Genomic DNA, 25,554 nt, shown 5'->3' on the forward strand with positions numbered 1-25,554 from the left:
TCTTGTTCTTGAGTTCATCGTCATGAGGGATGCATATTCTCTTCTCAAAGAAAATAGCATTGTCGGCTTCTTCGTGATAGTTCTTGAGATTTCCTTCTCTTATCTTAGCTCGTAATTTCTCCAATTTATCATCCTTCCTTTGAGCTTCTACCACCAATTTCCTCAAATTCGGTATAATCGCGACCACCCCCGCTATTGTAGCAGGTGGGTTTATCACCTCTAATTTCATCCTATCAAAATCTCGTATGAGCTCTTCTTCCTTTGTAAGGATGTATCCCAGTTTCAATGGGACCTTGCGGCTCAATGCGTCGGCTACTACATTGGCCTTCCCCGGGTGATAATTTATACCACAGTCATAATCTTTTACTAATTCGAGCCACCTTCGCTGTCTCATGTTGAGATCCTTTTGCTCGAAAAAGTATTTTAGACTTTTGTGATCGGTGTAAATCTCACACCTGACACCATATAGATGATGTCTCCAGATTTTTAGTGCGTGCACTACCGCCGCTAGCTCTAGATCATGGGTCGGATAATTCAATTCGTGTGGCCTAAGTTGCCGCGATGCATATGCAATCACTTTGCCTTCCTGCATCAAAACGCATCCTAGTCCGTTCTTTGATGCATCCGTGTAGACCACATACTCCTTGTCTGGTTCCGGAATTGTTAGCACTGGCGCTGTAGTTAGCTTTTCCTTGAGTAGCTGAAAACTTTCTTCACACTCGTTAGTCCATGTGTATTTAATTCCCTTTCGGAGCAATTGCGTCATCGGCCTTGCTATCTTGGAAAATCCCTCAATGAATCTTCGATAGTAGCCAGCCAATCCCAAGAAACTTCTGATCTCGTTTGGGGTAGTTGGCGACTTCCATCCTTGTACTGCTTCCACTTTGGCGGGGTCCACCTTAATACCTTCTGAAGATACAATATGTCCCAGAAATGTAACTTCTTTGAGCCAAAACTCACATTTGTTGAATTTGGCATAAAGGCGTTCATCCCTAAGAGTTTGCAAAACAGTTCTCAGATGTTCCCTGTGTTCTTCTTCATTCTTGGAGTAAATGAGGATATCATCAATAAACACCAAGACGAATTTATCCAAATAAGGATGAAATACTCTGTTCATGAGGTCCATGAACACAGCTGGTGCATTTGTTAGTCCGAACGGTACAACTACGAACTCGTAGTGACCATATCTTGTTCGGAAAGCCGTTTTGGGTATATCTTCATGTCTAACCTTTAACTGATGATACCCAGACTTCAAATCGATTTTGGAGAAAACACCCGCGCCCTTGAGTTGGTCGAATAAATCATCAATTCTGGGCAATGGATACTTGTTCTTAAGCGTTAGCTTGTTCAGCTCTCGATAATCGATGCACAATCTCAAGGTTCCATCTTTCTTCTTGACAAACAGCACCGGCGCTCCCCATGGGGACACACTAGGCCTGATGAAGCCTAGGTCCAGTAACTCTTGTAACTGGATTTTCAACTCTTCCAATTCCTTCGGGCCCATTCTGTACGGTGCTTTTGATACCGGCGCCGCTCCTGGCTCTAGATCGATGGTGAATTCTACTTGTCTGTCAGGTGGTAATCCTGGCAAATTTTCTGGGAAAACATCTTGAAAATCCCGCACGATCTCTACATCTTCCATTGTCTTTTCGGTCTCAATTCCCCCGTTCAGGTATACGAGGAAGGCTTGGCAGTCTTTCTTGCTCATCATCTTCCTTGCCTGTAAAGCTGAAATAGTCGGCACTCTGTTCCTCCTGCATATTCCGTGGAAACTCAAAGCGTCCCTTCCTGGAAAGTTGAAACCGATTTTCCGCTCTTGGCACAATATCATGGCATAGTTCTCCGCTAGCCAGTCCATTCCCAGGATTATATCAACGTCCTCCATCGATATAACATGCAAGTTGTTTGCTATAACCTTAAACGATCCTATGGTCAGTTCTAGGTTCGAGCAAGCATGTGTTACTACTGCTATTCCTCCTATTGGTGAAGAAATTCTCAAGTCCTGATTAGTCTTTTCAGGTTGGAGCTTTAAAGTTTTTACACATACACTTGCAATAAAAGAATGCGAGGCACCCGTGTCGAACAGAAGTATAACAGGTGTGTCAAGTAATGTGCCCATACCTGCCAAATTCCCTTGGTTGTTTCCTTGCTTATTCTTGTGCAAGGCATATAGGCTCTTGCCTGTGGAATTTGCGGTGGACGTGCCGCAGGTCGATACTGCTGCTGTGGTGGTGGGTAGAGTAACTGTTGGCCTTGGATAGCCCTGAGTGGTTGTACTTGGCCCGGCTGATTCGGCCCTCTCATTCCTCCTTGTGGTTTTCCTTGGCAGTCTCTGGCAAAATGGCCCTTCTGGCCACACTTAAAGCAGGTATTGCTGCCAGCCAAGCATATGCCGTGATGTGACTTGGAGCATTTGGGACATAAAGGTGCCCTGAGCTGGCCCTGATTGTTTCCAGCTGATCCTGGATTGACTGGTCGTCCTTGCCATTGCCTTTGTGGCATCATGTTTCCTTGCCATGGCCTCTTGTTATCTTGGTTGTTGTAGTAACCCCTATTATTGTTGTTGTTGCCTTCCCATTTTCTCTTCCCACGATCGTTGTTTCCCGGAGCTTGAGTCTGGGTTGGGCGGTCTTCAGGCATTGCTGCTTCAACATCCAGGGCTCTGCTAAGTGCTTCAGAGTGGGTGAGATCACCATGACTAGCAAGCGCCATCTTGATCTCATGCCTAAGGCCTGAACGAAACTTCTCGGCCATCTTTTCATCAGTGTCGATCAGATGAGGGGCATAGCGAGACATGTCGCAGAAAGCGCGATCGTATTCCGTCACGGACATCTTGTTTTGTTTCAGATTGAAAAACTCCGTCTCTTTCTTCTTTCTGTAGCTCTTGGGAATGTATTTATCGTAGATCTCCGTCTTGAAGTCTTCCCAAGTTAGGTTTTCCAATTGTTCGAGGGTCATTGCCCTCTTCTTGGTTTCCCACCAAAAATCTGCCGACCCAGTTAGTTGGAATGCAACACAAGAGAGTCTCTCTTGATCAGTACAGTGAAGAAAGTCGAAAATCCTTTCCATTGCTCTAATCCAGATTTCGGCATCAGTCGGGTTGCCGGTCCCGTTGAATGTTGGCGGGCTCTGTTTAAGAAAAAGTTCCTCAACCCTTCGTGGGGGTTCGTTTGCGGTTCCCACATTGTTTCTTGGGGCTCTTCTGGGAGGCATTCTGTGCTTCAAAAATAAAAGATCCTCAGTATATTCCTTACCTCAATTCATAACATATTCCTCTTGATTTAATCATGAAAGCATCATAACAAAACATCTAAATCCTTATTGATCACAAGAGGGTGCTAGGACAACTAAACAATTGTAAGGCTCAATTCTTGAACGATATCAAACAAAGTGGTGCAGAAAAATTTGTTGAGAAATTCAAACGAATAACCAGATGGTAGAAAGGAGTAACTACTAGGTCGAACAAAATGATCTAGAGTAAAAACTCATCTGGCTTTTCAACCGAAAGTTGAAACACATGGGTCTTCAACCCAAAAGACGTCGACTGATATTTGGATCATGTGGACTGGCTAGGTCCAATCATCATCACCTCCCAATCACACGGAAAACATCATCCCAAACTTAGAAAGCCGTGGACAACTATTCATAATAATAAAACTCAAGTTCGTACTGGCAAACCAAAAGCTTAATTTAAAGTTCTATGTCCTATTGGACTCAAACCCCCCACGTATAACATGTACACAAATATATACATATATATAGGCAAAGCATACTGTTCTTAAAATCTATCGTGTACTAAAAGTCGATTCGGTGTTCCATCGCGTGTGAACATTTGAACGTAGAGACTATGCTCAAACCCTTGATGCAGCGGTTGCCTTGAATTCGTCTTGTATCATCATCCCGTGTTTTTCCTTCAACGCGTACATGTCTTTTCATTCCTCTTTGTAGTTCAAAAGAACCATTGTTTCATTGTGGAAGCTGAAATGCTCTAAGTTCTCTTTCATTCTTCTAAATCATCACTTCAAGAATCTAGATTGTAGAGATATCCTACTAATCCAGTAGTCTATGTTCTTTTAGAATAGTGATCATGCAACTTATAGCAATCTATGTTTTCTGGGGAAAGCTTGCATGTGTCAATTCTCTATCATTCTTCTCTTATCATAACATCATAACTGCAATGATATGCCATGAAAGGCAAAACATTTAACATTTCAATGAAAGACAAAACATTCAACATTTCATCATAGCATGCTCTTTACATAAACATTTTCATGAAACAGTTTAGAATAATAACATCTTTAAAACATTGTAACTGCAGTTACCTTTTTCCTTGATTGAGCACGATGCAATGGAGTGTTGAGCGGTGTCGTATGAACCCACGTATGTCTAGTGAATCAAACTAGACATGACTTTTTAGAAAATGGTTTCTAGGGCCAGAGCAAACGAGCTGCTCTGATACCACTCTGTCACAGCCCACTATCCCAATGACGGGTTAACCGGGGTTATGACTTGGGTGAACAATAAAAAAAATGGAAATTTAAAAGGGATTTACTAAATAACCAACATTAATAACAACAAACTAGTGGTATATATATATATATATAACCACTTGGGTAATTAAGAAACGAGCCAGCCATAACGACTAAACCCCAAATGAAAGTTAAACAAAATGAAGGAGTAATAAGTTCCACAATACGATAACAAATTCAGAGTGTTTGCAGCGGAAAAACGTGTGAGTTATGCATATGGAGATGCATACTCAAGGTTTCATTACATAAACATCAAAAGAGAAATCCGCTCAACACCAATCCATTCCATCGCCTGCTCAACCTGCACATTTAGAAATACATGCAGGGCTGAGTATAAAAATACTCAGTGACATAAGCCGAAAATACAACATGCATACATATATAAATTGAACTGCCATAACAGTAACACACAGGGTTTTTCATAAATGACCTGCGCTTACTAAAACATTTCGTTCATTTTCATAAAGGTGGATGCATCCCATTTTCAGTCTATATGTTCCATATCTGTCCTTTCTGTCACGCGCCGGGAAGGAGGCCTCCTTACCACGGACGCCAAGACCGGTCGCAAGCGACTCGCGGTCTCCATGAGTGTACACGTTAACCCTAGCTAGCGACCTTTGTCTAGCATAGGATCCCAATTGGATTTCCTTTAAAGTTGGCGAACCAACACAGATAGGATACATATAAAAACATAAACATTTTGGCAGTCAATCATTTCATAAACATTTCATTTTCATAACATTTTCATTTTCATAAAGGGCATTAAACATATAAGCATTTCATAAGAACTGAATAAATAGTCAAAACATATCATGCATATATATTCGCATATGAGGCCTACGTCACGCAGGGGATCTCTATATACGTAATAATAAAATAATGCCCACCTCAATTGTTCTTAAAGCTGGCGTGGAGTCGTTTCTTCTTCTGCTTCACTTTCTGTCGCCCGGACCTTCATTGATGAAGAGTCGATAAGTTCGTGAAGAAATTGTCATAAGACAAAGTCTAATTCTACGTGCCTAAGGTATCTTTTAATGTTTTAGGGTTCTAGCATCCATATTAATCTCGTTTCATTCAATCAATAAAATGTAACCAATTATCATGTAACTATCATATAGGTTCGATCCCATTTATTCGAACATCAACATGTACATAATCCATAACCTCCCTCTACACCCGTCATTTAGTCAAGTACTCCATCAATTAAGAACAAGCCATATTTTATCACCCTGAAAATTTAATCATTATAAATCATGCTTTCTCATACTTCGCACATTTTCATCACTTAAATAAATAAATCATTTATAAACACATGATTAGTAATTTAATATCTCAATTAAATCTCAAGCTCATTTGATAAAGTAAATCATATACTTAATCATTCTATAACACAATTCCACATTTTTTTTATCATGTAAATAAATAAGAAATTCCATTATTCATTTATAAATAATAAAACATTTTAAAATCCATTGAGATGAAATAAAACATTTTAACCATTTTAAAAAAAAAATCCATACTCGTAAGCTTTGAAAATAATTTTATCATATAATAAATGGGGCTTAATCCCAAAATATTTCTTTTAAAGTCCATCAATAAATTTAAATAAAAGAATGGACTTCGTTTAGAATAAATAATCCCAACTTTAAATATTAAAATTTAAATCAAGAGATTTAAATTCACAAAAATAATTTAGTGAAAATTCAAACATTTTTTTTTTTTTTTTTTTTTTTTTTAAGAAATAAGGCCAAAATTCGTAGGCCTATATTTAAAACAATAGCCCAACCATTTAAATAAAATTAGCCCACACAATTAAAATAAAAACCCATCAATTAAGAACAAAAAGAGCCCAGCAGAATTAAAATAAAATCGGCCCACATAGCAATAAAAATCGGCCCACTCTCTTTCTTTTTTATAAAATTTTCGGCCCACACAAATAAAATAATAAATCCTAAAATTTAAACCCTAATTCTATAACACACATATAAATATACAAAACACACACATCAGCACACAAGCATCATCAGCCGCTCTCTCACTCTTACGCCTCTCTCTCCCTCTCGGCTTCCTGCCTGCCGCCGCCACCGGACGGTCGCGCCGTCGCCGGAGGCCGGCGGCTCTACCTCCCTCTCTCCCTCTCACTTCTCGCCCTCTTCCCTCAACTCTATCTCACTCGATCGTCTCTCTCTCACTGTTTTCCTCGCGAGCTCCGCCGTGAGCTGCTCCGGCGACCACAGGACAGCCATGGCCGCCGCCCTTCTCTCCATCTCACTCTCCATCGTTGGCCGGACAGCAGCAGCAAAGCCGCCGTTGCCGGCGCCTCCCTCTGCTCACTCATCTTCTCCCTTCCTCCCTCGGCGGAATCGATGCATGCGCCTCGCCGTGAAGGAGCTCGGCCGCCGTCCGTCGCCTCCTCCGTCGTTCGTCTGGCTGGAATCGCGGTGGAGGCCGAGCCTTGCGTCGCCGGGAAGGTAGGCTCCAGATCTGAGCTCCCCCTCTTTTCCTCTTTTCCGGCCGACCAGGAACAGCTCGGTGCTTCCGCCGCCGCGTCGCCGCTGCCGATGCCGCCGCGTCGTCGCCACCGGAGAAGATAAGTTCTCCCTCCTATCTCTCTCTCTCCCTCCCCTGTTCTCCCTTCTCTTCTTTTTTGTTATAATCTAATCTCTCCCCCCTTTCCCTTCTCTCTCGTTTTGGCAGAACAGGGACTGGACGACAGTTGCCGCCGCGCCGCCGTTGCCGGCGCCGAACAGCCGTCTGCTGCTCCCTCCTTCCCCTCTCACGATTCGAACAACACACACGCAAGCAAAACACAAGGAACTCTCCAAATTTTTCAGTCCAGATTCAAAATATAGAACAAGTTAGGGTTTTAAAAATCTGTTCTTTCAATCATTCATTTCTATTTACAAAAACTGATCTGTACTTGTAATAGATTAGAGAATATAGTAAAATGTGTGCGTGTGTATTATTCTGTTGGTGGTTCTCTGATGGTGATAAGCTGATGCAATTGAAGCAATAATAGTCTAAAAGAAATGGTAATGGATGTGTGTGTTCGATCTGTTTTCATTTGAATCATAGTTTTGTAATTTAACAAATGAATATATGGAGAAAGTAAAGTAGGAGGTAACCTTGATATGAGTAGGAAATGAGGAAAATCTTCTTTCTGAATTCACCAAAATTGGATCTGCGAATTTATTCAGCCAAGCTTAACAATGAAATTTTGGATCTGAAAACTATGAAAGAATTGGAAGAATTAATGGACGTTTATTACCTCTTTCTTGTTTTGGGAAATCTTGGAAACTGATTTGGAAAGCTGGAATCAGTGAATTATAATTCAAGCATAAGAACGTATAGCTTGGATCAGAATGTTAGGAGGAATGGGAGGAATGTTGGTTGCTGATTTTGATTAAATAAAAGCTAATTGCATGTTGAGATGTTAAAGTGTGAAGATGGCTGGCAAAAGAAGGTGTAAAGAGTGTTTAGTGGAATGATGAGTGTGTGGAATAATGAGTGTTTAGTGAAATGATGAGTGTTTAGTGGGATAGTTGGCATATGATGAGTGTTTAGTGGGATGGTTGGCATATGATGAGTGTTTCCAACACCATCAATTTATTTAAGAGTAAGATGGATGTGGAAATGTGTAGGTGCTAGATGAATGTGATGAATAAAATCCTTATTCTGTATTTGTAATACTAATTTCGGGTTCTCATATAACGAAGCTTCGTTATAACTCTCTATAAATTACATATTTTATAACTCGTTTTATAAGTCGAAAATTAATTACGACTTCAAGTAAATAATAGAAATACTATTTCTATCGTATATAAATTAAATAACATGACTCTGCTAAGTCAGTTATAATCCGAAATAATAATTATTGACTACTCAATAATCCTTTAAATCTCAAACGAATTCAAATAATAATAAGAATTTAGCACATCAAAACACATATATAACAATTAAATCATATCAGATAAATCAAATCAGTTTTATTATTAATGAATGCCGAACCCTAATTATTAAGTCTTTAATCAGTGATTAAAAATTGGGATATGACATTTTCGTCCAACATAAGAAGGCCTATATATAGGCAAAGACTAACCCTAATCTAAGAAGGAAACAACTTAACTACCAAGCAAAGAAGCCCTAATTTTCGTCCATCATAAGGACTACAAATAAGGTATGCGAAAACCTAACCAAACTAGGAGAATAAACATGGAAAATAACTCCTAATCTAATAAGGAAACATATCCTTAGTCAAAACAAGGTATAAAACTCAAAATTGACTCAACTAAGGCCTAATTTCAGCCACCCTAACATAACCCACGAAAATTATAAGATAAAACAAAATAAAAGACTCTATTAAATCAGCCCACATATGCAACGTAACTTGGGCCTCCATGGCATGCATCATTCCCCTCCTCTTGAAAGGGATTTGTCCTCAAATCCAAGTCGTCAATCCAAATGCCGGGATCAAAAATCAAATTTTCGTTCCTTGCATTAATTGACTGTTGGACCATAGCTTTTCTCCCTTGTGCATTATTCTTCTTCTTCGGCTCTAACTCTGACTTCTCTTGAACCTTGAACATGAAGAACTTGTTGTTGAAAATACTGCCATGCTTCACTTTTCTTCCGAACAGCCATGTAGCATGCATCGGCGCTTTATCACAAAAGAATTCACTTGCAGACGTGATCAGCAAAACCGTTGCTTCCAAAGGAATTGGAACATATTCCTCAAGCACTTTCTCACGTGAATCCTGCAATTTCAGCAATGTAAGATTGGGCTCCTCTTCTTCAATAGCAACAACCTCTCGATCGATGCCCACCACAACTGCCTTTGCTTCATCGGTCTCCTCCAATTGTGGCCTATCGGGATCGGTCTCCTCACCTTGGAGAGTAACAACCTCTCTATCAATCTCCACTTCAACCTGCATCTCCTTTTTCTCTACCGGCTGCTCCCTAGACATCTCCTCATCCGCCTCCATGTGCAGTTGCTGCAGTTTCACGTGATCCTCATAAATTTGTTGAGGACTAAGGGAAACAAGTGCCAACTTCTTTTGCTTATACGCGAAGGAGTACTTATTGGTGACTCCATCCTGAGTAGCTTGTCTATCAAATTGCCACGGTCTACCCAACAAAATATGGGTCGCCTGCATGGGAACAACATCGCACAAAACCTCGTCTTCATACCTCCCCAAGCTAAAAGACACTTTCACTTGCTTGGTGACCTCGACGACGCCGGGCGCATTCAGCCATTGCAAACGATATGGTTTGGGGTGATTCAACTCGGGCAGCCCCAATCTCGTCACCATGAACTGACTCACCATATTCGTGCAACTTTCGCCATCAATGATCACACTGCACAACTTGTCTTGGACAAGAACTCTCGTGTGAAAGAGATTCTCCCAATGCTCGCTCTCATTGGATCCGAAACCTTGACATGTACGACACTTTGTATCTCGATTGCAACCATCAAAAACTGCCGGATGGCTGTGATTTGCAGAACTGACACTCATACTCTCTCAAGAACGTAAAGACCCAAACAGAAAAACAAAACACTGGATAATTTCGACCCTTACGAAACCTGGAAAACTGATACCAGATGATACGATCCTTGCCGATCGATCGAACAGAACGCACGCGGAAGACTGAACTTGAACGGAAAGGAATGGAATCCCAAAACCTCTGAATCTAACCCACGGAATGATATAGGCGACTGAATGCCCTATACCCCAACGTGTAGTTGACGCAGCAACTCGGGGACGCTGAATGACACCCGACGAGGGTTGGTTGACTCGCCGTTACGTCGATAATTGAATTCGTCTTGGAATAATCAAGAGGAATTCGAAATTCTCAAGAGAGAAATAAAACTCACAAGTTTATTGATCAAAGTAGGCTTATTTTCGTCCAACATAAGAAGGCCTATATATAGGCAAAGACTAACCCTAATCTAAGAAGGAAACAACTTAACTACCAAGCAAAGAAGCCCTAATTTTCGTCCATCATAAGGACTACAAATAAGGTATGCGAAAACCTAACCAAACTAAGAGAATAAACATGGAAAATAACTCCTAATCTAATAAGGAAACATATCCTTAGTCAAAACAAGGTATAAAACTCAAAATTGACTCAACTAAGGCCTAATTTCAGCCACCCTAACATAACCCACGAAAATTATAAGATAAAACAAAATAAAAGACTCTATTAAATCAGCCCACATATGCAACGTAACTTGGGCCTCCATGGCATGCATCGGGTTGGTTGACTCGCCGTTACGTCGATAATTGAATTCGTCTTGGAATAATCAAGAGGAATTCGAAATTCTCAAGAGAGAAATTGTCATATCCCGGCTTTTAATCATTGATTAAAGGCTTAATTATTAATAATTAGGGTTCGGCATCCATTAATAATAAAACTGATTTGATTTATCTGATGTGATTTAGTTAATTTATATGTGTGTTTGATGCGCTTGATTTTTTTATTTTTATATATGATTTGAGTTCAATTGAGTTTTTAAGGATTATATATATATATATATATATATATATAAATATGGTGCACAAGTTTAATTAGTGGATTGTGCATATTTATATGAGCCACATAGATTTTTTTTTTAAAGCGGGCATGAAGTCATAAAATTCCCTTCAAATGGGATATTATTTTATCAAGGATTTTATTTCAATGATTTTATTAAAGATCATTTTATTTATTAAAATAGTTTTATTTAAATATAATGTTATATCTTGTCCACTAATTTTTCTTAATTTGTTTATTTGACATCCACATGTTTTAATTAGTGGTCCTTATCTTACCACATCCCACTTGTTTATTTTATTAATTTAGCCAAATACCTCCTCTTTAACTTAGCTTAACTATTAAGCTATTTTCATTCTCTCTCTCATCCATTTCCACTTCCTCATTAAGACATTCTCTCTCTAATCTCCTAAATTATCATCTTCTTTCCTTCTACTCCCCACGGTTCCTTCAAAGAAAATTTCAAGTTTGTTTCAAGTATCCAAATCAAGAAGGAGGTAATTAATTTTGTTATCTCTCCATTAAATTTCAGAATTTTATTCTTACATCCATCCCTAATTTCTGCATAAATAAGGTTGTACCAACAACATCACCAAATCAAGGTTACTCCAATACCTCCCCACATCATTTTGATTCTGCATCAAACATCAAAAAAAAAAAAAAAAAAGGAAAGAAAGAAGGCAGCAACGAACACACACACTCATCATCACTTCACTTCTAACTATTACAAGTACAAGATTTGATTTTTTTTAGAGAATAAACAAGAATGAATTGATGAAAGAACAGTTTTGGGAAAAACCCTAACTTTGCTCTATCTGTGTTTTCTGGACTGAAAATTTGGGGGTTCTTGTACTTTGTCTTGTGTGTGTGTCCGGGAATGGAGAGATGGAGGTGAGAGCAGCCGGCGGCTGCTCACGGCCGGCGACGGCGCGGCGGCAACCGCCGCCCTGTCCCTGTTCTGCCAAGACGAGAGAGGAGAGGAGAGAGAGAGTTTAGGATTTCAGTTTTGAAACAAAAAAAAAGGGGGGAGGGAAGAGAGAGAAAAGAGTGGCTGGAGACTTATCTTTTCCGGCGACGGCGGAGGACAGGGGAAGCGGCGTGGCGACGCTGGGCTTCTCACAACGGTCGGAGAAGGCACATGCAGCGGCGGAGAGGCCTCTGCCACCCTGTTCCAAGGCTGGGGACGACCAGACGGCGCCGTGCTTGGCCACAGCGGAGGCGGCAGTGGCACACGAAGGCGGCGGCGTGCGGCTGACTTCCGGCGAGGCAGAGTGAGAGAGGTGAAGAAAGAACAGAGAGAAGAGAGAGGAGATATGCCGAGAGGATGAGAGGGGGAGGGGAGACGCCCGGCGAGGCGGCACGCCGGAGGCGGCGCCGCACTCGACCGAGCAGAGAAACGAGAGGGGCGAGAGAGCCGAGAGAGGTAGAGAGAGCAAAATGGCTGATGTTGTGTGTGTTGTGTGTACATGTATTTAGGATTAGGGTTGGGCTAGGTTTTGGGCTCAAGCCCTTCTATCTTGGTGTGGGCCGAAAATTTTAGATAAAAGTGGGCCGATGTTATTTTTTTTATGCTGCTGGGCCTTTTTGCTTTTAAAAAAATTTGATGGGTTTATTTAATAGGTTTGGGCCCAATTTTAATTAAGTTTTGAGCTGTTATTTAATTATAGGCCTACGAATTTTGGCCTTAATTCTTAAAAAAAAAAAAGTGTTTCAATTTTCATTAAATTATTTAGTGGGTTTAAATCTCTTGATTAAAATGTTAATATTGAAGATTGGGACTATTTATTTTAAATGAAGCCGGTTCTTTTATTTAAATTTATTGATGGACCTTAAAAGAAGTATTTTGGGATTAAGCCCTCATTTATTATAATATTTCAAGGCTTTATGAGTATGGGTTTTAAATGGTTAAAATGTTTTTATTTCACCTCAATGGGATTTAAAATGACTTATTTAAAGTATATATAAACGAATAATGGTGCATGATTTTATTGCTTATGTGAGCATGTGATTTTTTTTAAAATGATATTAAGTTAAGGATATTGATTTCTTTTATCTTGTTTGTTATGTGATTAGACGAGGTATGTTGGTTTTTGACTGTCTTTAATGGAACGAATTATGGATGCTAGAACCCTAAAACTAAAAGATACCCTAGGCTCGTAAAATTAGACTTTGTCTTATGACAATTTCTTCACGAACTTATCGACTCTTCATCAATGAAGGTCCGGGCGACAAAAAGTGAAGCCGAAGAAGAAACGACTCCACGCCAGCTTTAAGAACGTTTAAGGTAGGCATTACTTTTACTATACGTATATAGAGATCCCCTGCGTGTCGTAGGCCTCTTATACGAATATATGCATGAGATGATTTTAACTGTTAATTTCAGTTTATTATTATGCCCTTTATGAAAATGTTTATGAAAATGAAATGTTCATGAAATGAAATGAAATGTTTATGAAATGATTGACTGCCAAAATGTTTATGTTTTTATATGTATCCTATCTGTGTTGGTTCGCCAACTTTAAAGGAAATCCAATTGGGATCCTATGCTAGACAAAGGTCGCTAGCTAGGGTTAACGTGTACACTCATGGAGACCGCGAGTCGCTTGCGACCGGTCTTGGCGTCCGTGGTAAGGAGGCCTCCTTCCCGGCGCGTGACAGAAAGGAACAGATATGGATCATATAGACTGAAAATGGGATGCATCCACCTTTATGAAAATGAAAGAAATGTTTTAGTAAGCACATGCCTTTCACGAAAATTCATGTGTGTTACTGTTATGGCAGTTCAATTTATATATGTATGCATGTTGTATTTTCGGCTTGTGCCCACTGAGTATTTTTATACTCAGCCCTGCATGTATTTCTAAATGTGCAGGTTGAGCAGGCGATGGAATGGATTGGTGTTGAGCGGATTCTCTTTTAATGATTAAGTAATGAAACCTTGAGTATGTATCTTCATATGCATAACTCACACGTATTTCCGCTGCAACCCTCTGATTTTTATTATCGCTTCTATAAGAACTTAATACTATTTTATTTCGGATGATGTCACATGGGTCTAGTATTTTAATATGAACGTTTGTAATTACCCAAGCAGTTATATATATATATATATTGTAATTGCTTTAAATGAATATCTTTTTCGTAAAGTGTTTAAGTCACAAATAAACTTTCTTTCTTTCCCGTTTCTTAATTCCCACCCCGAGTCATAATCCCGATTAATCCGTACTTAGGTATAGTGGGCTGTGACAGAATGGTATCAGAGCAGTTCGTTTGCTCTGGCCCTAGAAACCTTATTCTAAAGAGTCGAGTCTAGCTTAATTCACTAGACTTACATGGGTTCATACGACACCGCTCAACACTCCATTGCATCGTGCTCAATCAGGGAAAAAGGTAACTGCAGTTTCAACGTTTTAAAGATGTTATTGTTCTAAACTGCTTCATGTAGATGTTTATGTGAAGAGCATGCTATGATGAAATGTTGAATGTTTTGCCTTTCATGGCATATTTTTGCAGTCTATGATGTTATGATAAGATGAATGATAGAAACTTGACATATGTTTTCCCAGAGAACATAGATTGTTATAAGTTGCATGATCACAATTTCAAAAGAACATAGACTACTAGATTAGTAGGATATCTCTACAATCTAGATTCTTAAAGTGATGATGTAGCAGAATGAAAGAGAACTTAGAGCATTTCAGCTCCCTCAAGAAAACCATGGTTCTTTTGAACTACAAAGAGGAATGAAAAGATATGTACGAGGTAAAGGAAAAGCACAAAATGATGATACGAGACGAATTCAAGGTAAACGTTGCATCAAAGGTTGAACCATAGTCTCTACGTTCGAATGCTCACGTGCGACGGAACATCGAATCGAATTTTGCTACACGATAGATTTTAAGAATAGTGTGTTTTGCATGTATACGTATGTCTGTATATATATGTCTTAGGTGGGGTTTGGGGTTTGAGGTCAATAGGATAGGGAACCTTAAGATAAGTTTAGTTGTCATAATGAAACTTATGTTTCGACATGTACAGTATGTCCATGGCTCTCTAAGTTCGGGACGATGTTTCCCATGTGACTGGGAGGTGATGATGTTGGACCTGGCCAGTCCACATGATCCAAATCTCAGTAGACGTCTTTTGGGTTGAAAACCCATGTGTTTTAACTTCCGATTGAAAAGCCAGATGGGTTCTTACTCTAGGTCATTTTGTTCGACCTTGTAGTTAATCATTTCCTACCATCTGGTTGTCCTTTTGAATCTCTTAAACAGTTTCTACACCACCTTGCTTTGATGTTGTGTTGATTTTGAGCCTTGCAACTTTTGAGTTGTCATAATTGATCCCCTTGACCGATAAGACTAAGAAGTATTGGTATACTGACCTAGCATATCACCCAAACTATAGCTTCGTATAGCTGTGTTTTATTGTGTTTAAATTAGTTGAGATTAGTCTTTGTCCTATGAGTACTATCGACCCCTCATTGTGATAGAAATTCAGAGTTCAAACTGAGACCGTAATATAGTGTTTGTGTACAAGGACTTAAGTTATTTGGTCTATGATAGTTTTAAGATAGATTCACAGGAAAGTGTTATGTATGTGATAGGTAGTAAGAAATGGGTCGATGACCATTTTGGTCTTTGGAAATAGAATGCCCCGTTGATGAGCCCTAGGAATGAGGTAGGAGCAAATGAACCGCCGCAAAAGGACGAGGGAATTTATTCTCAAGTGAATCTCGTGTATATAGATTGGATTGGGGAAATCCAATTGATAGTAATCTTGGGATTAAGGCGATGGATAAGACCCTTGATGTTTTCTTTCCTCCATCATACCGCCAAGAATGACTTCCTGTGTCGCATTCCTGTTGACTGAATCTGCAGATTTTGGTGGAAGGCAAAACGAAAAGGGATGACTCAACAAGGGTTGGCATAATCGCCTTAGAAATGACCTTAAGGCAGAGATATACGATATATATATTTCTGATAGCTGCTATAGGACGGAAACGAAAATGACTAACTTGAAGCAAAACAAGATATCTAGACTTAGTACGACCGTAGCATCCGCGACATGTTCGTTATGCCCTACAATAGGTGGATACAATGAAAATATGTCAGAAAATTTTCACCCCAGCCTAAGGCACGAGATAAGAATGGCATGCACTGACCACAGTGAGTTTACATACTTTGAAGTACTCAGCAAAGATTTGAAGGCAAGACAGTTATGCCGAGAATCGCCCGACACAAACTCAACTCAGGGAGCAAAAGATCGAGGAAAAAGGTAATGAAAAGGAAACAATAACAACAACAACAGATACTACTATGATAGTCAAAATGACAAGAAGACTTGGTAGGAAACATAGTGCCCAAAGGCAGGGGCAAGGACGTCAAATAAACGTAGTACCTGCTAAGGATAATCAGGGCCAGCTTGGGACACCTCTATAGCCGAAGTTTTCCAAGTCATATTATGGTGTATGTTTGGATGATAATAATACCTGTTTAAATATAGTCAGAAGGATCATTTTGCTAAAGATTGCCAAGTAAGGCCATAAGGAGGAATGTGAAGATCGAATCAACTCGGGTCAAACTCAACCTTTTAGGGTCATTCTAGGCCAACAACTACTATATCCACCGCAACTTCCTTAAGTTAGAACCTATGCCATGCACAAGATTAAACAAGGAAGCAACCAAGTAAACCTGATTAGTATGGATACGCTACTCAACACGCCTGTTATACTTCTGTTCGACACGAGTGCCTCACATTCCTTCATTGCAAATGCATGTGTAAACACCTTAAAGCTCCAACCTGAAAAGACAAATCAGGACTTGAGAATTTCTTCACCCTAGAAGGGGCGACAGTAGTAACACATGCTTGCTCGAACCTAGAGCTAACCATAGGATCGTTTAAGGTCATAGCGAACAACTTGCACGTCATATCGATGGAAGACGTCGATATAATCCTGGGGATGGACTGGCTAGCGGAAAACTATGCCACGATATTGTGCCAAGAGCGGAGAATCACTTTCAACTTTCCAGGAAGGGATGCTTTGAGTTTCCATGGGATACGCATGAAGAACAGAGTGCCAATAATTTCAGCTTTACAGGCAAGAAATATGATGAACAAGAAAGACTGCCAAGCCTTCCTCGTATACCTGAACGGGGGAGTTGAAACCGAAAAGACAATGGAAGATGTAGAGATCGTGCGGGATTTTCAAGATGTTTTCCCAGAAAATTTGCCAGGATTACCACCTGATAGACAAGTGGACAAGTAGAATTCACCATCGATCTAGAGCTAGGATCGGCACCAGTATCAAAAGCACCGTACAGAATGGCTCCGAAGGAATTTGAAGAGTTGAAGATCCAATTACAAGAGTTGCTGGACCTAGGCTTCATCAGGCCTAGTGTGTCCCCATGGGGAGCGCCGGTGCTATTTGTCAAGAAGAAAGATGGCACCTTGAGATTGTGCATCGATTACCGAGAGCTGAACAAGCTAACGCTCAAGAACAAGTATCCATTACCAAGAATCGATGATTTATTCGACCAACTCAAGGGCGCAAGTGTTTTCTCCAAAATCGATTTGAAGTCTGGGTATCATCAGCTAAAGGTTAGACATGAAGATATACCCAAAACGGCTTTTCGAACAAGATATGGTCACTACGAGTTCGTAGTTGTACCGTTCGAACTAACAAATGCACCAGCTGTGTTCATGGACCTCATGAACAGAGTATTTCATCCTTATTTGGATAAGTTCGTCTTGGTGTTTATTGATGATATTCTCGTCTACTCCAAGAATGAAGAAGAACACAAGGAACATCTGAGAACTGCGTTGCAAATGCTAAGGGATGAACGCCTTTATGCCAAATTCAGCAAATGTGAGTTTTGGCTCAAAGAAGTTACATTTCTGGGACACATTGTGTCTTCAGAAGGTATTAAGGTGGACCCCGCCAAAGTGGAAGCAGTACAAGGGTGGAAGTCGCCAACTACCCCAAACAAGATCAGAAGTTTCTTGGGATTGGCTGGCTACTATCGAAGATTCATTGAGGGATTTTCCAAGATAGCAAGGCCGATGACGCAATTGCTCCGAAAGGGAATTAAATACACATGGACTAACCAGTGTGAAGAAAGTTTTCAGCTGCTCAAGGAAAAGCTAACTACGGCGCCAGTGCTAGCAATTCCGGAACCAGACAAGGAGTATGTGGTCTACACGGATGCATCAAAGAATGGATTAGGATGCGTTTTGATGCAGGAAGGCAAGGTGATTGCATATGCATCGCGGCAACTTAGGCCACACGAATTGAATTATCCGACCCATGATCTGGAGCTAGCGGCGGTAGTGCACGCACTAAAAATCTGGAGACATCATCTATATGGTGTCAGGTGTGAGATTTACACCGATCACAAAAGTCTAAAATACTTTTTCGAGCAAAAGGATCTCAACATGAGACAGCGAAGGTGGCTCGAACTAGTAAAAGACTATGACTGTGGTATAAATTATCACCCAGGGAAGGCCAATGTAGTAGCCGACGCATTGAGCCGCAAGGTCCCATCGAAACTGGGATACATCCTTACAAGGGAAGAAGAGCTCATACGAGATTTTGATAGGATGAGATTAGAGGTGATAGAACCACCTGCTACAATAGCGGGGGTGGTAGCGATTATACCAAATTTGCGGAAAATGGTGGTAGAATCTCAAAGGAAGGATGATAAATTGGAGAAATTACGAGCGAAGATAAGAGAAGAAAATCTTAAGAACTATCACGAAGAAGCCGACAATGCTATTTTCTTTGATAAGAGAATATGCATCCCTCATGATGATGAACTCAAGAACAAGATCATGAGCGAAGCCCATGACACTCCTTATGCCGCCCACCCAAGAAGCACTAAAATGTATCAAGATCTAAAAGAAAATTTCTGGTGGGAAGGAATGAAACGAGACGTGGCTTTATTCGTCGAAAAGTGCCTAATTTGCCAGCAGGTAAAGGCTTTACACCAACGACCTTACGGTGAGCTACAACCTTTGGAGATTCCAGAATGGAAGTGGGACGATATTGCAATGGACTTTGTTACAGGATTGCAAAAAAAAAACAAGACGAGGTAAGACGGCAATATGGGTCATTGTTGACAGACTCACGAAGAGTGCACACTTTCTGCCTATCCCTATCACGTATGGATCAGATAAGTTAGCCCAACTCTACATCAAGGAGATCGTGCGTTTACATGGGGTACCAAAGACAATCATGTCCGACAGAGACTTTAAGTTTACCTCCAGATTCTGGATAAGCTTGCAAAAGGAATTGGGGACAAGGTTGAATTTCAGCACAGCTTTCCACCCACAGACCGACGGTCAGTCCGAAAGGACAATTCAAACGCTAGAAGATATGTTAAGGACTGTCGTGCTAGATAAAGGAGAAGATTGGGAGCGTGTGTTGCCACTAATCGAATTTGCTTACAACAACAGCTATCAAGCAACTATCGCCATGGCACCTTATGAGGCATTATACGGGAAGAAATGTAGATCGCCGCTTTACTGAGATGAAGTGGGCGAAAGAAGAATCTTGGGGCCAGATACAGTAGGCGAGATGATCGAAATCATCCGTCAGATTCGACAGCGTATTAAAGAAGCCCAGGATAGACAGAAGTCTTATGCCGACAAACGTTGAACCGACTTGCAATTTGAGTGTGGGGATAAAGTCTTTTTGAAGGTTTCTCCCTTTAAAGGGATTATAAGATTTGGCGTGAAGGGTAAGCTTAGACCCCGTTTTATAGGACCCTATGAGATCCTAGGAAGGGTGGACCCGGTAGCTTACAGGCTGGCGTTACCGCCAAGCCTTGGGAATTTGCATAATGTGTTTCATGTGTCGCAATTGAGGAAATATGTTTATGATCCAAAACACGTGATCTAAAGGGACGACGTTATCCTCAGCCCAGATATGAGCTATGAAGAGAGACCCGAATCTATTCTAGATCGGAAGGTTCAAGTACTAAGGAATAAGTCGATACCCTTAGTAAAAGTCCTTTGGAAGCACCATGATCAAGAAGAGGTTGATGCAGCCCAAGGTTCGTTGGTGCAAGACCCGGTGCATGTTCCTGTTGGTCCGGTTACAAGAGCACGAGCCAAGAAGTTCAAGGAGAGCTTGATGAGCTTAGTTCAAGAAGTGTGGGCTCAAGAGTTGATGAAGAGACCCATTGGAGTTGGCGAATTGAGCCCGTGCTTAATTAATCTCATTACATGCGAGTGGGCCGAAGCTTGAAGATTTTAATTATTTTGAAGACTTCATTTATTTATTTCAGTCTTGTTATTTTCGCAGCCCATTAGTTTAAAGGGCTTTGTTATTTTCGAATTAATAAGGGCCTTGTTTGGCAGCCTTGTGAATTTCGAAATTAGGGCTTCTTTTTGCTTGTTAGTCAAGTTAGGTTTAGTCTTTACTTTGCCTATATATAAGGCTTTGTGTTGGACGAAATTTTCAGCCTACCTTTAATCAAATTGTGAGTTTTTATTCTCTCTTGAGAGTTTCGAATTCTTCTTGATTTTTCCAAGACGAATTCAATTTATCGACAACGGCGAGAACAACCAACCCTCGTCGGGTGTCATTCAGCATCCCCGAGTTGCTGCGTCAACTACACGTTGGGGTTTAGGGATCCGTTCGCCTAAATCATTCCGTGGGTTAGATTCCGAGGTTTTGGGATTTCCACCCTTTTCGTTCCAGTTCAGTCTTCCGCGTGCGTTGTGTTCGATCGATCGGCAAGGATCGTATCATTTGGCACCAGAGCCGCGTTTCGTATCCAGGTTTCGTTTTCGTTTTCTGTTTTCGTTTTCGTATCATTTAGGTTTCATCTGTTCAATTTTCGTTCCATCTACTGATTTCAGTTTCTCCGTTTTAGGGTTTCCGTTTTCTGTCCTAGTTTTCTGTTCCGCTGTCTGTTTATAATTCCTAGGGCTTTGATTTTTCTTCTGCTGTGCTCAATACCATAATATCTGGGGTGGTCTGAATTACTCATAAACATACACGCTTATACACATCCATCATCATACGACTTACACACAACCTTTCCGAAAATTTTCTTGCAACATCTTGTTCCTACAGTTTCACTGGCATCGTATAGAGCCTTTTGGGGCAGTTTCTGCGTACATTTTTTTCGATTTTTGATTATTTCTCGTTGTGTTTTCTGGAGTCCTTGGGTAGTATAGAGCCTTTTGGGACAGTTTCTGCGTACACTTTTTTTCGGTTTTCGTTTACTTCTCATTGTGTTTTCTGGAGTCCTTGGGTAGTATAGAGCGTTTTGAGCCTATTTCTGCGCAGTACTTTTTGGGTTGTTCAGTCTGCGTTTCTGATTGTCTTCTTTCTGTTTGGGGGTTTTCCCATCTTTTCGTATCCGTTTAGTGTTGTTGGTGTGGTCTCTTGTGGGACGTTTCATTGAGTGCTCTCGCTGAGACAGTTTGGGCGATCTCGTTGGTACAGTTGGTCTTTGAGTTCCGTTGGTAGATTGAGGGAATTTGATTCCTTGAGAGAGAATTTGAGTGGAAAAAGGCACGAGAGAGTGAGATTATTAGAGTGAAAAAAGCCGTTGAATTGTGTGATACACGAGCGCTGAGTGATTTCATCTTGAGTGATACACGAGTGTTTGTGAGGTGGTGAGGTCCTTTTATTTTGTTTCACTAACCGTTTCTTGTTTTCTTTGTCACTATGTCTAAGAAAGATGAACAGGGTGCGGATGTGAGCGATGGCCCTGTTATGGATCCACAGTTGAAACTCGTAGTGGAGGCACTTCGCTCAGAATTTGGCAAGATGTTACACTCAGAAATCGAGGGAGTGTACGACAAGATCGAGCTGATGGAGCAGTCTCATTCTCGAGAGACCACTTTCACACGAGGAGGTCGCCGCGGGCGAGGAGGCCGTGGTGGTGGCGGAGGTCGATTCCACCGTCAGTATGAGGAGCATGTAGATGATACAGGATTTGACGAAGAGGATGATGGCGGCAGAACGTGGCAAGATAACAATCTGGGCAACATCAAGATGAACGTTCCTCCCTTCCAAGGGAAGAATGACCCAGAATTGTATCTTGATTGGGAGAGAAAGGTGGAGCTTATGTTCGATTGCCACAACTATTCAGAGCTCAAGAAGGTGAAGTTGGCAGCCATTGAGTTCTCAGATTATGCACTTGTTTGGTGGGATCAGATGGTGACGAGTAGAAGGAGAAACAATGAGCCGCCTATTCAGACTTGGCAAGAGATGAAGGCTGTGATGAGGAAGCGTTTTGTGCCGAATCATTACTGATGCAGCCCAAGGTTCGTTGGTGCAAGACCCGGTGCATGTTCCTGTTGGTCCGGTTACAAGAGCACGAGCCAAGAAGTTTAAGGAGAGCTTGATGAGCTTAGTTCAAGAAGTGTGGGCTCAAGAGTTGATGAAGAAACCCATTGGAGATGGTGGAGTCGGCCCAAGTCTAATTAATATCATTACATGCGAGTGGGCCGAAGCTTGAAGATGTGATTTATTTTGAAGACTTCTTTTATTTAGTTTAACTTTGTTATTTTCGCAGCCCATGAGTTATAGGGCCTTGTTATTTTCGGATTTATTTAGTAAGGGCCTTGTTTGGCTTATTAGGGCTTGTTTTTAAGTTGTTTCCTTATTAGATTAGGTTTAGCCTTTGCCTATATAAGGCTCCCTTGTGTTGGACGAAAATCAGCCTACCTTTAATCAAATTGTGAGTTTTTATTCTCTCTTGAGAGTTTCGAATTCTTCTTGATTTTTCCAAGACGAATTCAATTTATCGACGTAACGGCGAGATCAACCAACCCTCGTCGGGTGTCATTCAGCGTCCCCGAGTTGCTGCGTCAACTGCACGTTGGGGTTTAGGGATCCGTTCGCCTAAATCATTCCGTGGGTTAGATTCAGAGGTTTTGGGATTTCCATCCTTTCCGTTCCAGTTCAGTCTTCCGCGTGTGCTGTGTTCGATCGATCGGCAAGGATCGTATCAATTACTACCGCGAGCTTTTCAACAAGTTGCAGACTTTGAGGCAAGGCAGTCGGAGTGTGGATGAGTATTATAAGGAGATGGAGGTTGCCATGATTCGAGCCAATGTGGTGGAGGAGCGAGAGGCGACCATGGCGAGATTCTTGACTGGTCTGCATTGGGATATTCGTGATAAGGTGGAGTTGCAGCACTACGTTGAGTTGGAGGACATGGTTCACATGGCCATCAAGATCGAGAATCAACTCAAGAGGAGGGGCAACAACAGCAGCAACCAGCGCCAGAATCAGGGCAATTGGAGGCAATCGCAACCAGTTTCTAATGGTTCCTCGTCAAAAGGGAATCAATGGAAAAAGGAGGCACCGCCGAGAGAGGAGAAGAAGCCGTTCGTTAGGTCCCGACCCGAGGGATCCGGTGCAGCAAATCAGGGCAGTCCGGCCGTTTCTGATGGTCGAAATCGAGATAAGAAGTGCTTCAAGTGCCAAGGCTTCGGGCATATTATGAGTGACTGCCCGAACAGGAGAATTATGATCTTGAGAGATAACGGCGAAGTCGTGACGGATGGTGATGAGACCGATCCTGATATGCCGAAATTGGAGGATGGAGATGGTACCGATGATGAGGAGGAGTTGATACGATCCTTGCCGATCGATCGAACACAACGCACGCGGAAGACTGAACTGGAACGGAAAGGATGGAAATCCCAAAACCTCTGAATCTAACCCACGGAATGATTTAGGCGAACGGATCCCTAAACCCCAACGTGCAGTTGACGCAGCAACTCGGGGACGCTGAATGACACCCGACGAGGGTTGGTTGATCTCGCCGTTACGTCGATAAATTGAATTCGTCTTGGAAAAATCAAGAAGAATTCGAAACTCTCAAGAGAGAATAAAAACTCACAATTTGATTAAAGGTAGGCTGAAAATTTCGTCCAACACAAAGCCTTATATATAGGCAAAGTAAAGACTAAACCTAACTTGACTAACAAGCAAAAAGAAGCCCTAATTTCGAAATTCACAAGGCTGCCAAACAAGGCCCTTATTAATTCGAAAATAACAAAGCCCTTTAAACTAATGGGCTGCGAAAATAACAAGACTGAAATAAATAAATGAAGTCTTCAAAATAATTAAAATCTTCAAGCTTCAGCCCACTCGCATGTAATGAGATTAATTAAGCACGGGCTCAATTCGCCAACTCCAATGGGTCTCTTCATCAACTCTTGAGCCCACACTTCTTGAACTAAGCTCATCAAGCTCTCCTTGAACTTCTTGGCTCGTGCTCTTGTAACCGGACCAACAGGAACATGCACCGGGTCTTGCACCAACGAACCTTGGGCTGCATCATTCCCCTCCTCTTGAAGAGGATTTGTCCTCAAATCCAAAGCATCACCTACATCAAAAGGACTCAAATCAGTCACATTAAAAGAAGCACTCACATTATACTCACCTGGTAAGTCCAACTTGTAGGCATTGTCATTGATGCTCTCCAACACTTGAAATGGCCCGTCGCCTCTAGGAAGTAACTTGGATCTCCGCTGCAATGGAAACCTTCCCTTGCGCATGTGCAGCCATACCCAATCACCGGGCTCAAACACTACTTTGCGACGTCCTTTGTTGGCTTGCTCGGCATACTGCTTCGTGCGCCTCTCAATATTCAGCCTTGCCTTCTCATGAATCTGCTTCACAAAATCAGCCTTTTTCTTGCCATCAAGGTTAGTATACTCATGCTCAGGTAAGGGAGATAAATCCAATGGAGTCAAATGATTAAATCCATACACAATCTCAAATGGTGAAAATTGAGTAGCAGAATGAACAGAACGATTATAAGCAAACTCAACATGAGGCAAACAATCTTCCCAAGACTTAATGTTTTTCTTGATAATAGCTCTAAGCAAAGTAGACAAAGTCCTATTCACTACCTCTGTTTGACCATCAGTTTGTGGATGACAAGTAGTAGAAAACAAAAGTTTAGTACCCAACTTACACCACAAAGTCTTCCAAAAGTAGCTCAAGAACTTCGAATCCCTATCAGAAACAATAGTCCTAGGCATGCCATGCAATCTAACAATCTCTCTAAAGAATAGATCAGCTACATGAGATGCATCATCAGATTTATGACATGGAATAAAATGTGCCATCTTAGAAAATCGATCAACAACCACAAAGATGGAATCTCGACCACGCTTAGTCCTAGGCAAACCTAACACAAAATCCATAGAAATATCAATCCAAGGTGCTGTAGGAATAGGCAATGGTGTATACAATCCATGGGAACTCACCCTAGACTTAGCTTGTTTACATGTAACACATCGACCACAAATTCTCTCAACATCACGTTTCATATGAGGCCAAAAGAAATGCTCATGCAGAACAGCTAAAGTCTTAGCAATGCCAAAATGTCCCATCAAACCCCCACCATGAGACTCAAGCAATAACAACTCACGTAAAGAACATTTAGGAACACATAACTTATTCTTCCTAAAAAGATAGTCATCATGCCTAAAATACTCTCCACTTGCAGCTCTC

At 41.2% G+C, this 25,554-nt stretch overlaps 2 long non-coding RNA genes across 2 annotated transcripts; one reads left to right on the forward strand and one right to left on the reverse strand.

The window, feature by feature from the left end:
* Positions 1-4,413: 4,413 nt before the first annotated feature.
* Positions 4,414-7,964, reverse strand: LOC131017701 (uncharacterized). The gene is made up of 4 exons (XR_009099799.1): positions 7,798-7,964; positions 7,655-7,710; positions 5,417-5,481; positions 4,414-4,830 (listed from the first exon to the last, which is right to left on the reverse strand). It is a non-coding gene; the product is annotated as an uncharacterized LOC131017701 (long non-coding RNA).
* Positions 7,965-12,376: 4,412 nt separating this feature from the next.
* On the forward strand, positions 12,377-14,186 carry LOC131017720 (uncharacterized). Its single transcript, XR_009099820.1, has 2 exons — positions 12,377-13,344; positions 13,933-14,186. It is a non-coding gene; the product is annotated as an uncharacterized LOC131017720 (long non-coding RNA).
* Positions 14,187-25,554: the final 11,368 nt, after the last annotated feature.

This window comes from Salvia miltiorrhiza, chromosome 3 (assembly GCF_028751815.1).
Source record: "Salvia miltiorrhiza cultivar Shanhuang (shh) chromosome 3, IMPLAD_Smil_shh, whole genome shotgun sequence".
Taxonomy (NCBI): Eukaryota; Viridiplantae; Streptophyta; class Magnoliopsida; order Lamiales; family Lamiaceae; genus Salvia; species Salvia miltiorrhiza.